This window comes from Apium graveolens, chromosome 6, assembly GCF_009905375.1.
Source record: "Apium graveolens cultivar Ventura chromosome 6, ASM990537v1, whole genome shotgun sequence".
Classification (NCBI taxonomy): domain Eukaryota; kingdom Viridiplantae; phylum Streptophyta; class Magnoliopsida; order Apiales; family Apiaceae; genus Apium; species Apium graveolens.
In genome coordinates this window covers 17,754,318-17,773,814 of record NC_133652.1, presented here as the reverse complement: position 1 = coordinate 17,773,814, position 19,497 = coordinate 17,754,318, and positions in this window count along the sequence as shown.

Here is a 19,497-nt window from a genome sequence, read left to right as displayed (position 1 = left end):
TTGAGGCTTTTATATGAGTGTTGAGATTTCACATATTATGTGTTTGACTATGCTCAAATCAGGTTTGACGAATTGTATTTGAGGCTTTTAATTTTGTTGAAATTTATTGCAGGTTAAATAATTTGGTACATATAGAAATTTTATAACAGGTTCGACCACAATCCTATAACTTTCTTAACAAATTTAGCGGTCGTTATAACATCACGAAATCTATAATTTTCAATATTACAATATGTTTTGATTTCAAAATAACCCGCACTATACTTTTAGTCTTACATCAAATTCAAAGTTATACTTCTGAACATATTAATTTTATATGTTTGTTTTTTTGATTTATGCAGTTTAGGATGATGTGTTGATTAATCATGTAACAGTATTTATAATGTCGTGAATCAGTGTATCTGTTTAGCTTTATAATTCACAAATTCTTTTGTTTTTACATAGAGTTTGTACACTAATGGTGTGTACCAATGTTATATACTAATATAAGATGGTTCTGTTTAACATCAAGTTTTTTAATGTGAGAGAAACCACTACTCCTGATGTTTCACTTCCTTTGAGGTCATGCTACAGAGCTGCTTCCAAGAGTTTTCATTAGGTAATTGTTACGGAGGCTTCTTTTTCTAATGTTTTCTTCTTCGTCGTCTCTATTTATAATCTCTCATTTCCGTTATCTAATTATATGTTTTGGTGTGCACAGGAGATTGATATGTTAATAAATTGTGCAACAATATATACAAAATCGTGAACGGAGGTATGCGTTTTTATTATACAAATTGTATGATTTTATAATTTTCTGGATTGAGTTTTGCAAATTGATGATTATGTGTGATTAAGAACAGCTACAGTAGTTTTAATTTTACATAAGGTTTGTAGACTAACTGTTTGTACGCCATATGTTTGATTTCAAATCTCAAAGATGGGATTCTTCTTTATTTATTTTTGAGAAAATGAATTTTTTCGTCACGCATCTTATTGTGTATTTAGAAACTTACCACTCAACTATAATTTTTTTTTTGTTTTACTCAATAATGTTAGGTCCGGATTTTTTTTAGTCACTAACATTAGGTTTAGATTTGATTATTAGTATTTTGTCAATTTTCTATAGCATTATTAAAATATAGTGATAATTAGTACAAAAAAATATATGTCTTATAAGAAAACTTATATGTGTCTGAGTTTGCTAGATGCATATGGAGGAGTTGGATAATGTCTGAATTATATACGTATGTTATAGGAAGGACGCATATTTTTTTAAAAATCTGATCAGAACAGATGTATATACATTGTAAACAAATGCATAAAATCAGTTCATATACGTCTGTGACTTTTTAGGTGGGGTACTAAGCTCAAAATCAAAATTATTAGGAAGAGGCATCCCGATCCGTACTAAAATGTTGAGAAATAAAAAAATAAATAATTCAATATAATCAAATTAGTAAACTGATCATAAAGTACTAAAAACAATAAAAAATTACATATCAATATTTTACCAAACGACACTTTCAAAAACCAAATGAAATCACTAATCACAACTCCTTCATGAAACTCTTACCGACCCAAAATCAATATTATAAACCCATTCACTCTAATAGAATTATGAAACAACTATATATATAAACAAAAAAAATAGAATAATGTTGTAATAATGTGAATTTGGTATTAAATCAAACAACTCTCACAAGATATTTTTCTTACAAAAATAGTTTTATAACTTATTTTTAAGTTTTTTTTGTATATAAAAATTTAAACGTTAAATTATTATTCATAAATTTTTTTTAAAAATAATTCATGAAACTACATCTTTTAGGAGCCTTAAAATGCTTGTCAAACTCTCATCACCAAGGTAAACGTCTTGGGGACATATGGAGTACTATATCTAAAGATATAAACATATATTAAATTACTAAAATATTACAGACTACCACTATATGTTAGATATATTTGAGATGTCATGTCTAATATGTTTCATGTTTAGTTTTCAGATCTTAACAAACAGGAAATATTAGGACTTACTGGAATCAGTACTTACTGTAAGTCAGAAGATAGATATCAGAACTTAAGGTCATATCAGAACTTAAGTGCGGGAGGACTTACAGTTAAGGAAGGAAGCTGATTTACAGGATAGAAGATCGAGACTAAAACAAAAGAAGATATGCATGGAAAGAGTTAGAAGATAAGAAGACTTGTATAAGATATCTGATTGATATATTTTAGGAGACAAAATTATATTCCATATCAATTAGAAGTTATCTTGTAACTGTGTACTATATAAACATAGACATAGGTTTACACTATATGTGTTATCATTATCGAGAAGATCATACATTGTAACCTAGCAGCTCTTAGTGATATTTGTTCATCACTGAGAGAGAAAAGTTCCATTGTAACAGAGTTTATTATATTGAATATATCTGTTTACTGTTACTTGTGTTCGAAATCGATTTGATTGTAATAAACTCTGTATTCAACCCCTTCTACAGTATTGTGTGACCTAACAATTGGTATCAGAGCTTATATGTTAACACACATACAGTAAAGATCTAAACAATCATGTCTACAGAAGCAGAAACTCCAACCAAGCCCACTAAAACTGAAAAAACTAAAAACACTCAAATCCACAGTCGATATGAGATTATTAGGGTTCCAATACTGAGACCTTCTGAGTATCCCATATGAAAAGTGAAGATGGCTATGTTTCTGGAAGCTACAGATCCAGAATACCTTGACATAATTAATGAAGGACCGCATAAGCCAACTAAGCTCTTTGTTGTAGTTGCAGATCAGCCAGCAAAGACCATATTAAAGGAGAAAAGTGAGTATACAGCTGAAGATATCTCATCCATTGCCCAGGATGCAAAGGTAAGGCATTTGCTGCATAGTGCCATTGATAATGTCATGTCAAATAGGGTAATTCATTGCAAGACTGCAAAGGAGATATGGGATGCTTTGGAGACAAGATGCCAGGGAACTGATGCAATCAAGAAGAACAGGAGGACTATACTCACTCAAGAATATGGGCACTTTGACTCAAAAGCTGATGAATCATTAACTGACTTATATGACAGGTTTGTCAAACTCTTGAATGATCTGTCACTGGTGGACAAGGAATATGATCTTGAAGATTCAAATCTAAACTTTCTTTTAGCTCTTCCTGAGAGTTGGGATTTGAAGTCTACTACTATAAGAGACAACTATGCTCTTGATGAAACTACTCTTGATGAAATTTATGGTATGCTCAAGACTTATGAACTTGAGATGGAAAGGCAAAGGAAAGGCTCTCATCATAAAGTCTGATTCAGAATCATCAAGTTCTGATAATGATGATTCAAAAATTGAAAATTTACCTGAAATAGATGTTGATGAAGAGATGATGAAATTGTGTGCTCTTATGGTGAAGGGAATTACAAAAATAGCCTACAGGAAATTCAAAAAGGGAAAGAAGTTTTCCAGGAAAGGTGGAAGTTCTGATAAGAAGGGGTTCAGAAAGTATGAAGGCAAAAATGCAAAGTCTGATAGAGGAGACAACTCAAATGTCAAATGCTATAATTATGGTGAAAGAGGCCATATATCTCTTGACTGCAAGAAATGAAAGAGTGATAAAGGCAAGACACTTGTCACAAAGAAGAAAAGCTGGACAAACTCTTTAGATTCTGAAGATGAGGTGAATTATGCTTTAATGGCAAATGCTGATGGCAGCCCTGAAACTGCTGAATTGAAGGTACCTCAAACAACTTATGCTTTTCATACTGATGATATTACTGAGTTGAGATTATATCTTAAAACCATGTTTATTAGCTACAGAGATCAAACTTGAACATGTGAAAGATTAACTTCTGAAAATCTTGCTTATAAGAAAAGGAATAACTATTTAGAAAAGGAGTTAGTTATGTTCCATCAAACTCAGAAAGAAAGAGATGATGCTTTTTATGTTAGAGATGAAGTGTTAAAATTGAATCAATCTCTAAAAACTGAGTTAGAAAAAGAAAAAAAGAGATTATCAGGACTTGGACTAACTTTGGCAGAACAACTCAGAATTTATTAAGTAGTGGAAACTGGAAAGAGGGCTTAGGTTATGGAGATGATAAAAGTGAAAAAGGAACTGAACAATGTTAGTCCCTTAACAATATGACAAAAATTACAGAAGGGGGGTTGAATGGAATTCTTGAAACTTTTTCTTGAAATAAAGTGTTCTAACTCAAATATAAATATAAGTGTATTGATTAGCACAATGCGGAATAAAAACTTAAGTGAATCAAAACACAAGTAATTAAAAACAAAAGTCTTTAAAAACTTTCTGGTGGATTTGAATGATTCCACCATAGATATATATTATATATCGAGAGAACTCTGTGTGCAGAAATGCTCACAACTGCTTACAATAATTGAACATCTAAGACTACAGAGAAATGCTAAGAATCCTGCTTACAAATGTTTCTCTGCTTTCTTGCTTAGATCGATAGTGTCTTAGTTGCTACTTATTGGTTTATATATCACCAAGATTACAAAGTAATAAGACAAGATAATAAAACAAAAACTATCTAATTTATTACAATGCTACTTCATTACTCTATTCCAGCATATTTGAATATCTTCATAATAGCATGGAAATGGTAATGCTTCTTTGTTCTCGAAAACCCAGTTGAATAGGCTACCACATTCTATTTGCATCCACTCGACGCATGTGACTGTGTTGTCACTGTCAACTGATATTTAAATTCTTTATCCGTCGAGTTTATGATCATCCGTCGAGTTATTGATCATCCGTCGGGTTGTCTATTTGATCATCCGTTGACTTCATTGTAGGTTATTCGTCGGGTAGCAAACTGGCACTTGACTTGATTTCATTTATGCAGAATTACAAGACATCATCTATGTACAATTTATCAACCTATTCTGCATATCTAGTTAAAGTCAACATGACTTGAATACTACTTACAGAATCTATACAATGGTGAATGCAGAAATGTGCTACAGACTTATTGTTACATAAGCTACTCACTCGATGGATAATAAGTCATCATCCGTCGGGACTATAATGAGTCATCCGTCGGGAGTATAGATCTTATCCGTCGAGTGCTACATTATTTCACTAAGTAAAATCTACTAAGGTGTTTTGTTCATGAAATCATCAAGTACACAACATATACACAACAATCTCCCCCAATTTATGTCTACTGGAATTATAGCCATAAATTAAGAGTTACTTGATGATAACAAAACACCCTAAAAAATATAACTTTAAGAGAAAGTAGATATTACTGAAAAGTGCTTTAAATAACAAAAATGTACAAAGTTTTGCTCACAGTCATTTTTCAAGATGCTCCTCTAGCCTGAGCAGATTTGTCCAGTTTCTTGAAGGTCTGGATCTCTTTCCAAGCTTTCTGTTATTTTCCTCAATCTGATTTTGGAGCTGTCTGTGGAATTCCAGTTCATCAGATTCTGAGAGATTTAGCTTTCCTTGCATTTCCAAAAGAGTCTCATTGCTAGAGATTCTCAATTGGTCTTCTAATCTGAAGAATCTTCTCACACCTTTGTCATCTATGAACTCCATCAGCCAGTAGGGCCTTAGATGCACTCTTCTCCCTGTGTAAGGGATGATTAGAGTCTTTGGGAGTGCATCTTTAGCTCTAACACTCCTTAGTTCTTCAATCTTCTTCAATACCAATCTTCTTGCAGTAATGTTGAACCCAAAGTTCTTCTTGAAGGATGAATAAACTTTAATCAATACAGCTTGGATTTCTTGAAGGATCCTGTGAAGAGGCCACTGAATCTCCTTTCCTCCTTTGTACTTGAACACTAACCTTTCAGGTAGGTTTCTGTATGCATCAATTCCTCTCACTTCATCTAGCTCATCCAGATAGAGGTTTAGATCAGAAAATTCTTTGATGTCACACAAGTACAGATAGTCTCCCTTACTGACTTTAGATTGAGCTTTGACTTGAGACTTGGATTTGAGAGGTGACGGCTTCACTTTCTTGAATGCTCTTGACTTTGTCCTTTTTGGCTTGCTAAGGATTGGTAGATTGAAGTCAGGAATTGGTATGTTCTCCCATTCTATTGGCTCATCCTTGGGCACAATAGGTTCACCATGAATATTCCTGTAGGGATCCACCACCCTGATATCTTCAAATACCACAGAGGGCATTGATGCTTGAGTTGTAGATGGTGTGGATTCCTTAGGAAATTGATCTTCCAATTCCTTGTCAACAATATCCAGTTTCCTTTTAGTTCTTTTAGCCAATTCCTTCTTTCTTGGAGAATTCTTCTGTTGTTCAACTTGCTTTTTTAATTCAATAGCTTCAGATGGTTGAGAAGGAATTTGTTGTGATGTATTTACAGCATGTAGCTTGGCCAAGATAGCAATATGCTCTTTCTTTTGTTTAGTCTTTCTAGCATTCAGAGCAGCTTGCTTTTTTTCCTGCTTCAATCTAGCTTTTTCTTCTCTCTTTGCTTGAGCAAATTGAGGATGTCCAGCCACCACACAAATTTTTTTCCCATTTTTGAAAATCTTGGCAATTCTCCTTTTGGAAGCTAAATCAGCTGGATCTTTGTACAAAGCAATTGACCTTGACAGAAGCTTCTTCTCATCAGGCTTGGGTGTCTCATACACAATGTCCAAAGGGTTCTTCAATGATGATTTTGAGTAGTTTACCCTTAGTTTCAGAATTGTTTCAGCCTTTGGAGATTTGATGCAGGAAGGTTGTCCTCTTTCCAGATAATTCATGCTCATCTCATTCACACTAATTTGCTTGACTTGAGAGTGATGGATGGCTGACTTAACTGGTTCCTTGACAAGTTCAAACTTTTTCTATATTTCCTCATCAATCTTCTCCCAGTTGACTAAACTCAACTTTTCCTTATCAGCTGCTCTTAAGTTGGCTGCTGCTGCATTGATCAGATCTATGCTATCTGTAACTGATGGCTTGGAGATAGTAATTGAAGGTACAATTACTTTAGTGATTTGAATTTGAAGTCTCTCCCCCTCACTTGATCCTTTCTCCCCTTTTTTGTTATCATCAAGTTGAGCAGAAGAGGGGGTCTAAGCAGCCACCGGTTTATGAAGTAGATCCGTCTGTTGAGCTTGATAGAGATGAATGGCAGTTAAAGATGCTTCCATGGCTGACATTCTTGTGTCCAAGGCATCAATCTTAGTTGACAGATCAGAATTTTTCCTTAATTGCCTCTTGATGTCAAGCATTGTAGCTTCTGGAAGTTTAGAATCTATCCTGTCTGAAATAGCCTTTTTCATCTCCTCAATATCACCCTTCATGGTGTTCACATCCCTAGCATGCTGGAAGCCTTGGATTTGTTAAAGTTGCAGGGAGGCTAGATGTGCCTGAAGGAGCTTCTTGGTGCTGGCATTGGTAGTGGTTTGAAGAGCAGTATTGGTCTGATTGATTAATTGGATTAGGGTTGTCTTGAAGTAATATTCATCACAGTGCTTTGAGAATGCCCATGATGGCATACGTGACCTTGAACTTGAGCCTACTTCTCCTCCTATGTCCATTGCTTCATCTTCACTATTCCCACTCCCATCTCCAAAGAAATCAGCTGAACCACCAGTCTCATAGTCCACATCACCAGCTATAGAAGGCAAAGCTGTGATGGCATCCTTAGCTCTCATTAGTGACTGTGTGGTATGCACCAAATTCAGCATCCTTTCTGCATTGTCATTGCCCTGTTCAGCTAGAAGTTGATAAGATGGAACAGGGTGAGTAAATGCCTCAGCATCAAGGGAAGTGGAATCTATAGCAGCTTTAGGATGCTGAGATAGTCCTTCCCTGTCTGCATCCTGGACATTCATTGACTCGCTAGCAATGACATCCATCCTTATTGCTCCAGTACTTGCATTTCTCTCATTTTCTCTCTTTTGTTGCATTAGGGTCTCACCCTGGCTCCCCACCCTCACACCCTCACCATCACCTACTAAGGTGGGATTCCTCTCACTCTCTTTTGCCAATCCTGAAGAAATGGATTGCAGATTTTCACTCATTTCCTCTCCTTTTTCCTGGAAGCAACCCAGACTCTCACTCAAAACACTCTTCTCTCTCAATCCTAAGAGTGACTGTACAACCACTAAATCCCCTGCACTTGAAATAATTGAAGTTTAAAATTGTGCAGAGATACTCGACGGATGAGTGATATCCATCGAGTGAGTGGTTTTGCTATCCGACGGATAATTGCTGTTAGGCTTATCCGTCGGGATACAATCACTACTCGACGGATGAGCAATATCTGTCGAGAGAGTAGAAATGAATGAGCTAGGAATAGAAACTATTGTTGACTCTGTGCTGATTGAAGATATTTTAGGCACAGATGACACAACAGTTCCTGAAAGAATTGGCAAGTGAGCCAACAAATCATCTAAAAGATGATGCTCACTTGCACTAGATTTTGGCTTCCCCAACAGAGTTAAAGAAGGGGAATCAGGAATTGATGTGTTTATCATATCCACATCCAGAGAATTTGTTGGTGAGTTTGGTGTTTGAGGTGCTTCTATAACTAGAGATTTTGGCTGTGACTCCACATTTATTGGAGCCACATCAAACTGAATTTGTGAAGGTGCAGTGACTGTGTCTTTAGCACCAGTTTGCACAGTGTGTGTACCCTGTGCATCCCCAAAGGTTTTAGGTTTCTTCTTTCTGGCATAAGTTTGGGGTGAGCTTGTGTCCCTAACCCTCTTGGCATGTGCTCTTGGTTGAGAGCTTTGTTCAATAGATACATCCTTTTGGGAGGATGCAGCTAGAAATGAGCTTTTGTCCTTTTTCAGCACTGCAGTTTGTTGGGAAACCGGAGTGTGGCTAGGCTGGGATTCACTCAACTCTCCAACCTTATTCTTGGGGTTTCTTTTATGTTCACCCCTTCCCTCACCTAACTTACCCTCCTTCACACTCCCCTCTTTGGCTTTAGTGGATTTTTCAACTGACATCTTTTGGGAGATACCAGAGGGGGCTTTCTTTGACTTGGATTTTGAAATAATTGTAGGTTTGATAGCTTTGGTAGGCAACTGTTTGGTCATTGACACAGTTGCCATAGCTACTGTTAGATATATTTGATAATGTCATGACTAATATGATTTATGTTTAGTTTTCAGATCTTACTTAAACTGGACAAATCAGTACTTAACTGAAATCAGCACTTATACTGAAGTCAGAACTTAAGTTATCAGTACTTAAGGTTCAGGAGATATTTATCAGAAGATAATATCAGGACTTAAAGGAAACGTTCAGATAAGGAAGACGGCTGATTGAAAGGAAAAGAAGATCAAGACAAACGTAAGAAGAGATATGCATGAAGAAGGAATTCTATGAAGAATAGAATACTTGGAAGAAAAGATATCTGATTGATATATTTTAGGAAGTAAAATTATATTCCATATCAATTAGCAATTATCTTGTAACTGTGTAGTATATAAATACAGACATAGGGTTTACACTAGAAGTGTTATCATCATCGAAAATATTATTCATTGTAACCCTAGCAGCTCTCGTGATATTTGTTCATCACTGAGAGAGGACAGTTCCATACTGTAACAGAGTTTATTGCTTTGAATAAAGTTTGTTTTCTATTACTTGTGTTATTAGAATTCAATTTGATTGTGCTATACACTGTATTCACCCCCTCTACAGTGTGTGTGACCTAACAAGTGGTATCAGAGCCTATCTGTTAACACACAAACAGTTTAAGATCCAAAAATAATCATGTCTGAAGCAGAAACTCCAACCAAGCCCACCAAAACTGAAGAACCACCAAAGACACAAATCCATAGTCGATATGATACTATTAAAGTTCCCATATTGAAACCGTCTGAATATCCCATATGGAAGGTGAGGATGACTATGTTTCTGGAAGCTACAGATCCAGAATATCTTGACAGAATCAAGGAAGGACCTCACAATCCAACAAAGCTCGCTGTTGCAGTTGCAGGTGAAGCAGCAAAGTCTGTACCAAAGGAGAAGAGTGATTACACTGCTGAAGATATCGCTTCAATTGCTAAGGATGCGAAGGTACGACACTTACTGCATAGTGCCATTGATAATGTAATGTCAAATAGGGTAATTAATTGTAAGACTGCAAAGGAGATATGGGATGCCTTGGAAACAAGATGTCAGGGAACTGATTCGATCAAGAAGAACAGGAAGACAATACTCACTCAAGAGTATGAACCCTTTGACTCAAAGCCAAATGAGTCATTGACTGATTTATATGACAAATTTGTCAAGCTCTTGAATGATTTGTCACTGGTTGATAAGGAATATGATCTTGAAGATTTAAACCTTAAATTCCTGTTAGCTCTTCCTGAAAGCTGGGATTTGAAGGCAATAACTATAAGAGACAACTATAATCTTGATGAAACGACTCTTGATGAAATTTATGGGATGCTCAAGACTCATGAACTTGAGATGGAACAAAAAAGCAAGAGGAAAGGAGGAAAGTCAAGGACAGTTGCTCTTAAGGCTGAAGAAGAATCTCCCAAGGCAGCTACCTCAAGGAAAGGCAAGGGTAAAGCTCTCTTCACAAAGTCTGATACTGAGTCATCAAGTTCTGATAATGATGATGACTCAAAAACTGAAAGCTTGCCTGAGACGGATGCTGATGAAGAGATGATGAAACTGTGTGCTCTTATGGTGAAAGGAATCACGAAGATTGCATACAGGAAGTTCAGGAAGGGAAAAAGTTTTCCAGGAGAGGTGCAAGTTCTGATAAGAAGAATTTCAGAAAATCTGAAGGCAAAGGAGGAAAGTCTGACATAGGAGATTATACAAATGCCAAATGCTACAACTGTGGTGAAAAAGGCCACATATCTCCTGATTTTAAGAAAGTGAAGAGTGATAAAGGCAAGGCTCTTGTCACAAAGAAGAAAAACTGGACAGACACCTCAGATTCTGAAAGTGAGGAGAACTATGCCTTGATGGCAAATGCTGATATAGCAAATGCTGAAAGCAGTACTGAAGCTGCTAAGTTAAAGGTACCTTAAACTACTTATGCCTTTCATACTGATGATATTAATGAGTTGAGAAAATATCTTAAAACCATGTTCATTAGCTATAGAGACCAAACTTTAACATGTGAAAGATTAACTTCTGAAAATCTTGCTTGTAAAAAGAGGAATGATTATTTTGAAAAAGAGTTGGTCATGTTCCATCAAACTCAGAAAGATAGAGATGATGCTTTCTATGTTAGGGATGAAGTACTTAAAATGAATGAATCTCTAAAAGCTGAGTTAGAAAAGGAAAGAGAGATTATCAGGACTTGGACTAACTCTGGCAGAACAACTCAGAATTTGTTAAGTAGTGAAAACTGGAAAGAGGGTTTAGGTTATGGAGATGATAAGAATGATAAAGGAACTGTAGATATTAAGCCTATAGTTGTTAAACAAAAGCCAAAGTTAAAACCTGTTAAGTTTGTAGTTGTAAAGTCTGAAACTGAGAAATCAGAAGTTAAAAAGGAATTAACTTCTGACAAACTAAAACAGGAAAAGACAACTGAAGTAAACGTAGGCTTATTGACAAAGAAGCAGCTTAAGCATAAGCTGAAAGATGTTAAGAATGCAAACAAGGTAAAATCACCTGGGAAAAATAGGAATGGAAAGGAAGGTGTGAATAAAAACAATGATTATAAGCCTGTTCCTGATGCTCCTAGAAAAACGTGTCATAACTGTGGAAGTTCTAACCATCTGTCTTCTTTTTACAGGAAGAATAAGAATATAAACTCCTTACCTTCAAAGTCAGGAGTTAAGAGTCAGTCTGTTAGATATAAGCCACAAAATCCTTGTTTTCATTGTGGTAGTTTATGGCATTCCATTTATACTTGTAAGAAATATCATAGTATGTACTATGATTATTATCAAATAAAACCTTCTTTAAAGAAAGTTAGCATTGTTCCTTCTAGTGTAAGTTCTGATTCAAAGTCTGATAGTGTAAATTCTGATAAGAAAAATGTTAACATAAACTCTGATGCTAAATCCGCTGCAAATGTTAACAAACTTAATAAGGCCAAATGATCCAAGCAAGTCTAGGTCCTTAAAACTAATCATTAGTGGTCTTTGTGATTGCAGGGCAACAAGAAAAACATCCTAGTTCTGGACAGTGGATGTTCAGGACATATGACTGGAAATAAAGCCTTGCTATCAGACTTTGTGGAGAAGGCTGGCCCAAGTGTTTCTTATGGAGATGACAACATTGGAAAAACATTGGGATATGGCAATATCAATCTTGGGAATGTCATCATTAAAGAAGTAGCTCTAGTCTCAGGACTTAAACACAATCTGCTGAGTGTTAGTCAAATCTGTGACAGAGGTTATCATGTGGATTTCTTTGAAGAACACTGTAAAGTTGTAAGTAAATCTACAGGCAAAGTTGTTCTGAAAGGATACAGGCGTGGTAACATTTATGAAGCCAAGATTTCAGCAAGTACTGATGGTTCTGCAGTCTGTCTGATTAGTAAAACATCAATTGAAGAAAGCTGGAACTGGCACAAGAAACTCTCTCATTTATATTTCAACAATATAAATGAATTAGTCAAGAAAGATCTTGTGAGAGGACTGCTAAAGTCAGTATTTGCTCCTGATGGCCTTTGTGATTCTTGTCAGAAGGCTAAACAAAGGAAATCTTCATTCAAGAGCAAGACTAATCATCAATTCTTGAGCCTTATCACCTACTACATGTTGATCTATTTGGTCCTGTAAATGTCATGCCTATTGCAAAGAAGAAATATGCTATGGTCATAGTGGATGAGTTCACCAGATACACGTGGGTGTATTTTTTGCGCCCAAAAAGTGAAACTGCATCTTGATTGATCATGTCAGGCAACTGGATAAATTGGTCAAAGATTCTATGAAGATTATAAGAAGTGATAATGGCACTGAGTTCAAGAATTTGATAATGGAAGAGTTCTGCAAAAACCATGGAATCAAGTAGGAATTTTCTGCTCCTGGAACTCCACAGCAAAATGGAGTTGTTGAAAGAAAGAATAGAACTCTTATTGAAGCTGCACGAACTATGCTTGATGAAGCAAAGCTTCCAACCTATTTCTGGGTTGAAGGTATGCAGACTGCTTGTTTTACTCAAGATGCAACACTCATTAACAAGCATAGAAAGACACCATATGAGATGGTGAAGAAAAAGAAGCCAAATCTGAAATATTTTCATATATTTGGATGCAAGTGTTTTGTTCTTAAGACTCATCCTGAACAACTATCGAAATTTGATCTAAAAGCTGATGAAGGAATCTTTGTTGGATATCCACTTTCCACAAAAGCCTTCAGAGTCTTTAACTTGAGAACAAGGGTGGTCATGGAATCTATCAATGTCTCCTTTGATGAAAAGAAAATTACTGGACTTGAAGATTTCAATGATCATGATCAGCTGAGATTTGAAAATGAAGACTTAAATTCTGATACTGAAAATCCTAACAGTCTAAATCCTGATATTGCAAACTCTGATGGATTAAGCTCTGATGTTATTGAAATTGTGGTGACTACGCCAAAGGAGGATGCACCTGTACAGGAGGAGCATACTAAAGATACAACCACATCTCAAGAAGCATCAGAACATACAACTGGCTCTTCAAGTTCTGATTCATCAAGTTCTGATAAGCCAAGTTCTGAAAATTCTGAAAATTTAAATACTGAAGGATCCAACTCAGAGAGCATAGTTTCAGGGGGAGCATCAGAAGATGTTGATGAAGATGGCATGTATCATGGGGGAGCATCCAGTTCTAGAGAAAACCTTCCATCTGCAAGGAAGTGGACTAAATCACATACACCTGACTTAATAATTGGAAATCCTGATGTAGGTGTTAGAACTAGAACAGCGACTTTAAGTGAATGCCTTTACAATTCTTTTCTTTCTCAGACTGAACCAAAGAAAGTGGAAGAAGCTCTTCAAGATGCTGATTGGGTGCAAGCAATGCAGGAAGAGTTAAATGAATTTGAAAGAAACAAAGCCTGGACCCTGGTGCCAAGACCAAAGAACAGATCTGTTGTTGGTATATAGTGGGTATTCAGAAACAAAACTGATAGTGATGGCATAATTACAAGGAATAAAGCAAGGTCGGTTGCAAAAGGATATTCTCAACAGGAGGGAATTGATTATGATGAAACATTTGCACCCGTTGCTAGATTGGAAGCCATAAGGATATTTTTAGCTTATGCTGCTCACAAAAAGTTTACTGTCTTTCAAATGGATGTGAAAAGTGCTTTTCTCAATGGAGAATTGGAGGAGGAAGTATATGTTGAACAACCTCCAGGCTTTGTCGATCCCAAATATCCAAATCATGTCTACAGGCTTGATAAAGCACTTTATGGCCTTAAGCAAGCTCCTAGAGCATGGTATGAGACTTTAGCTCAGTTTCTTCTGGAAAATGGATTTAACAGAGGAACTATAGACAAAATACTGTTCTATCTCAACCATGGAAAGGACTTACTTCTGGTTCAGATTTATGTTGATGATATCATCTTTGGTTCTATAAATGACAGACTTTACAAAAAGTTTGCCAAATTGATGCAGTCAAGATATCAAATGAGTATGATGGGAGAACTTAGCTATTTTCTGGGCCTTCAAGTCAAGCAGAATGAAGAAGGCACTTTTATTTGTCAAACCAAGTACACCAGAAACTTGCTGAAGAAATTTAGAATGCAAGATTGTTCAAGTACATCCACTCCCATGGCCACTGCAACAAAACTGGATAAGGATACTGGTAAATCAGTAGATATTACTGATTACAGAGGTATGATTAGCTCTCTACTCTATCTAACTTGTAGTAGATCTGATATCATGTATGCTGTTGACGGAGGAATTTGGTATCAACAAAGTTTGAGGTTCGTCGCCGGAATCAAAATTTACAATGGCGGTTCTTCGCCTGAAAAGTGAGCGGAGTGTGGTGGTTGTGATAAATTGGGGGCTGAGATTGCTTAGGGTTGGTGGTGGCTCCTTATGGCTCTCGCTTCTGACCCCTTACAATTTGCCTACGTATCCCTATTTATAGGGAATCAAGCCCACGTAGTTCTTGGGGAACAAGAAATCTAACGGGCTTAGACTTCTTATTCCCAGGCCCGATCCAGAATCCATCTTCCGCTAGCTTTAGGAATGTCCAACTATGAGGCCCAACCGTGAAGGCCCAACGCTCGTTTGTAATCGCAGGACTTCACGGATAATGCATCTCCCTGCGCAAGGATAACATTCCGCTACAGCTATCTCCCTTGAATTACGAACGCAGGTATAGCCACGGTTCACCCCAAATGCCAGACGCGTCCCTGTCCCCCGAATGAGGATAACCCACTAGATAGCAGGACAGGTGATCCCAAGCTCTTGGGTACAAAGTGCAGGATGACTCCAAAGTTCTCCAACGAGGACACCCGTCGAATACAAGAACAGAGTTCCCAAAGCACACACCAAAGTTAACCCCACATCCCCAATGAGGACACCCGTTGAATACAGGAGGAGGCCTTCAATCATCAGGCATACCCCTGGAGGCCTTCAAGCTTTTCACGGACATCCCCCTCCTTGACCGTCTCAAGGAGGGAATTCTTCAAAGAGTACCTGCAACAAATATGTTAGTGAAAATAATCCTCCATTGCTCTTTCCACGCTTGTCTTGCTTTAAACTTACTCTTGATCATGCATTCTTCACACATAGGACGCGTCCTGAACGATTGGGCGCGTCCTGACGCTACGAACTCCGCATATTGCTATATCTTCTAAGTATCTCTATTTGCTTTATCTTGAATGAGAACAAGCTCAACCATCCCAAAGTGTGCATCTCCAGGAGGCAGGGCGCGTCCTCCCCTTGTAAAATACACATATTCTCCTTACATGGCAACCTTATTACCTGTACAGCTCATCCCATTATTTTTACTTATCAGGGCGCGTCCTGCGCCTTGGGCGCGTCCTCCTCCTTTCAATATCTTCCTCCTCATCTCTTTACATGAAAACCCAAAATACAGCCTACACAATCATGGACGCATCCTACATATACAGGGCGCGTCTTCGCTTCATACAATGTAGACCAAAACCTAATTATTCATCTTCTTGCCCCAATTCAATTCCAATTGACCCGTATTTGACCCGAGATGATCCAATACCAAATTTTGGCTATAACAACTACCCCCCGAATTCCATATGAAGTTGGAAATAAAATTGGAATTCTAATATCTACATCCAAGCAAAAATTTGTGTCATCCTCCACTCGTATGAGTATGTGTCTTCTGCATCTTCCTCTATGAAGGCGTATTCTCAATTAAGGTCGCGTCTTCGGAATCTTATCCTCCTTATTGACCATGACGGCGCGCTCTCACTCTTTGTCGCGTTCACAATTATCATTCACATTTCTTCCTGCCTTCACCTATGAATACCCCTTCTCTTCTTGATAACTTTAACCTTGGTTTGTCTAGACAGGTTTACCACTTATGTACCATATATCTAAGCTTACATGAGCTAACTCTGCTTAAGAAACAAGAGAATTTGTACAAAAGTGTGCACCTCACATACCTTGGAAAAGCACAATCCATTAACAAAGGTTTGAGGATTCTCTAACTTTTTCATCCCAATATTGGTCTCCCATGAGCGCGCCTTAAACTGAAAGGGTCATCATATGAGGGCGCACTCTAAGGAAAGCGCGACCAGAATAAAACACTAGCTCTCTGATCTTCAAGTAATAAATAATCTTTGACGCAAGGAGGACGTGCCTTGTTGGTGATAGTGATTCTTCCACCGATGACACAATACCATTCTATATTTGATTTCCTGCTTCTTTCCAAATCATGACTCCAAACCGCTGATCTCATCTTTTCCACAAATAGCGTGATTCATTTATTCAAATCAAAGTCAAAACTTTTACAATCTTCTTCAATCATCTATTTTAAGAGGGCGCGCCCTTTAAAGAGGCGACGTCTTCCTCAAATAATTAACATCATTAGAGGGTGCGTCCTCTTTACGAGGAGCGTCTTGCTCGATGAGAGGAGCGTCCACGTCGACAAGGGTATCATTCTTGGAGGGCGCGTCCTCTATGAGAGGAGCATCCACCTCCACAAGGGGAATCACCCTTGGAAGGCGCGTCTTCTCTAAGAGAAGCGTCTACTTCGATAAGCTAACATCCTTGGAGGGCGCGTCCTCTCTAAGAGGAGCGACTTATCTCAACAAGGTCTTCATCTTTGGAGGGCGTGTCCTCTATCAGAGACGCATCCTCCTCGACAAGGGTATTCATCCTTGGAGGGCGCGCCCTCTGTCAGAGACACATCCACCTCGACAAGGGAAATCATCCTTTGAGGGCGCGTCCTCTGTTAGAGACGCATCCACCTCGATAAGGGAAATCATTCTTTAAGGGAGCTACCTCTGTAAGAGGCGCGTCTACCTCGATAAGCGAACATCCTTGGAGGGCGCGTCCTCTCTAAGAGGAGCGGCTTATCTCGACAAGGTCTTCATCCTTGGAGGGCGCGTCCTCTCTAAGAGGAGCGACTTATCTCGACAAGGTCTTCATCCTAGGAGGGCGCGTCCTCTCTAAGAGGAGCGTCTTATCTCGACAAGGTCTTCATCCTTGGAGGGCACATCCTCTCTAAGAGGAGAGTCTTATCTCGACAAGGGTATTCATCCTTGTAGGGCGCGTCCTCTGTCAGAGACGCATCCACCTCGACAAGGGAAATCATCCATGGAGGGCGCATCCTCTGTCAGAGACGCATCCACCTCGACAAGGGAAATCATTCTTTGAGGGAGCTATATTTGTAAGAGGCGCGTCTACCTCGACAAGCTAACATCCTTGGAGGGCGCGTCCTCTTTAAGAGGAGCGGCGTATCTCGACAAGGTCTTCATCCTTGGAGGGCGCGTCCTCTCTAAGAGGAGCGGCTTATCTCGACAAGGGTATTCATCCTTGTAGGGCGCGTCCTCTGTCAGAGACGCATCCACCTCGACAAGGGTCTTCTACAAAATCTCCATGTAACAAAACTAAATCAAAGATCAATATTTTTAGAAGGCTTTTATCTTCAACAAAGCTCAAGCGATGCAGAAACTATCTCTTGTTGAAACATCTCCCAACGAGGCATCTCACGAAGTGGCATCTGATAAAGGGCATCTCACTCTCAGAGATATTTTCTTGAAGTTGAGCGTTTCCTTAAACATGAGTATTTTTCCGACCTTAAGCATCTCTCTTCTTTTTAGGAAAAGCCATGTACCTTACTCATGTGGCAATATGTAACACCACAGAACTAATGAGAGGTAACCTACCCCCCGAGCGTGCACCTTGTCAAAAGTACTTTGTAGCCTCATCTTCCTCATCTGAACTAATGCAACTCCCACATTCCTTTTTTGTTAAAGACAACCAGATGACCTTGGTAGTCATATCGAAAGAAGAAGCCTTAACATATGAGCCAGATATGCTCAGGGCGCGTCCTAAAAACTCACTCAGATTATTGAGGATGTGAGGGCGCGTTCGCTGAAACTAAACTCTCGACATACTAGGAAGATCATTGTACTTCATTCGCTTCTTTATAAATCATGTATGTAATATCGAGGAAGATCACATGGGTATTTCAATGAAGGCGCGCCTTGAGAGAGATAGCCTTGGAGAGTTTACTTATAACTGTTGAGGATATAACATTATATCCTTAGATGGAGGAGCTCATTCATGTCCTGGGGCCTCACCTTGACAATCAAGGGGCACATCCTAGGATTCATGGTACCTCTAATATGATAGATTCTTTTCTCTTGAAGTTCCAATATTAAGATTCTCATTGTGGTCAATAAAGTTCACCTCACCATCAATATTTTTTTTTCGAGGGCGCGCCTTAAAGAAAGGGCGCGTCTTGAAAGATGAGGAATTAGTTCCAGTCGAGCCATTCTTCAAGTAGTGACTATAACTCATCTGATTATCATGACATCTTCATTGAAAACTTCCATAGACTTTTTCTTCTGAGGGCGCGCCCTGGGAGGGCAATTCTCCACTGAATGTTTCACATGCAGAGGGCGCGCCTTAATATATTGTGACGCAGCACTTGGTAACTCATGAGATTTTTTCCTGATAAGATTTCCTACCTACAATAAACATAATTAATATGGAGCTTGGAATGTTACCTGGAGGACGCGTCCTAGAGGGACGGACGTGTCCAGTCAGTGAATTTTCCTGGAATTTGCTGAAAGTCATCTGGGCCCCAAATTTTTTAATCAAGGCGTGCCCTAAGAGTTTTTGGGGATTTTTTCCATGCCAAGTCTACTTCCCAATCCTCTTCCTGCACAAGTCCCAGAAACGAGTAACGAAAAATACAACGAAACTAGTTGAGTGTTTCCTTGAGGGATCGTCTTAAAGGCGATGACTAGCTCATGATAGTAATGCCTTCTTCTCGGAGTTTTCTCCTCCCGATCGTCCTCGAATTTGCGCCTGACTAAATCTTCTGATCTGAATGGTGTTCTCAAATCTTCTAAATCAAATAGGATTGTTCAGTCTTCTTATTGGAATAGGATTCTCCAATCTTCTAAATGGAATAGGATTCTCCAATCTTCTAATT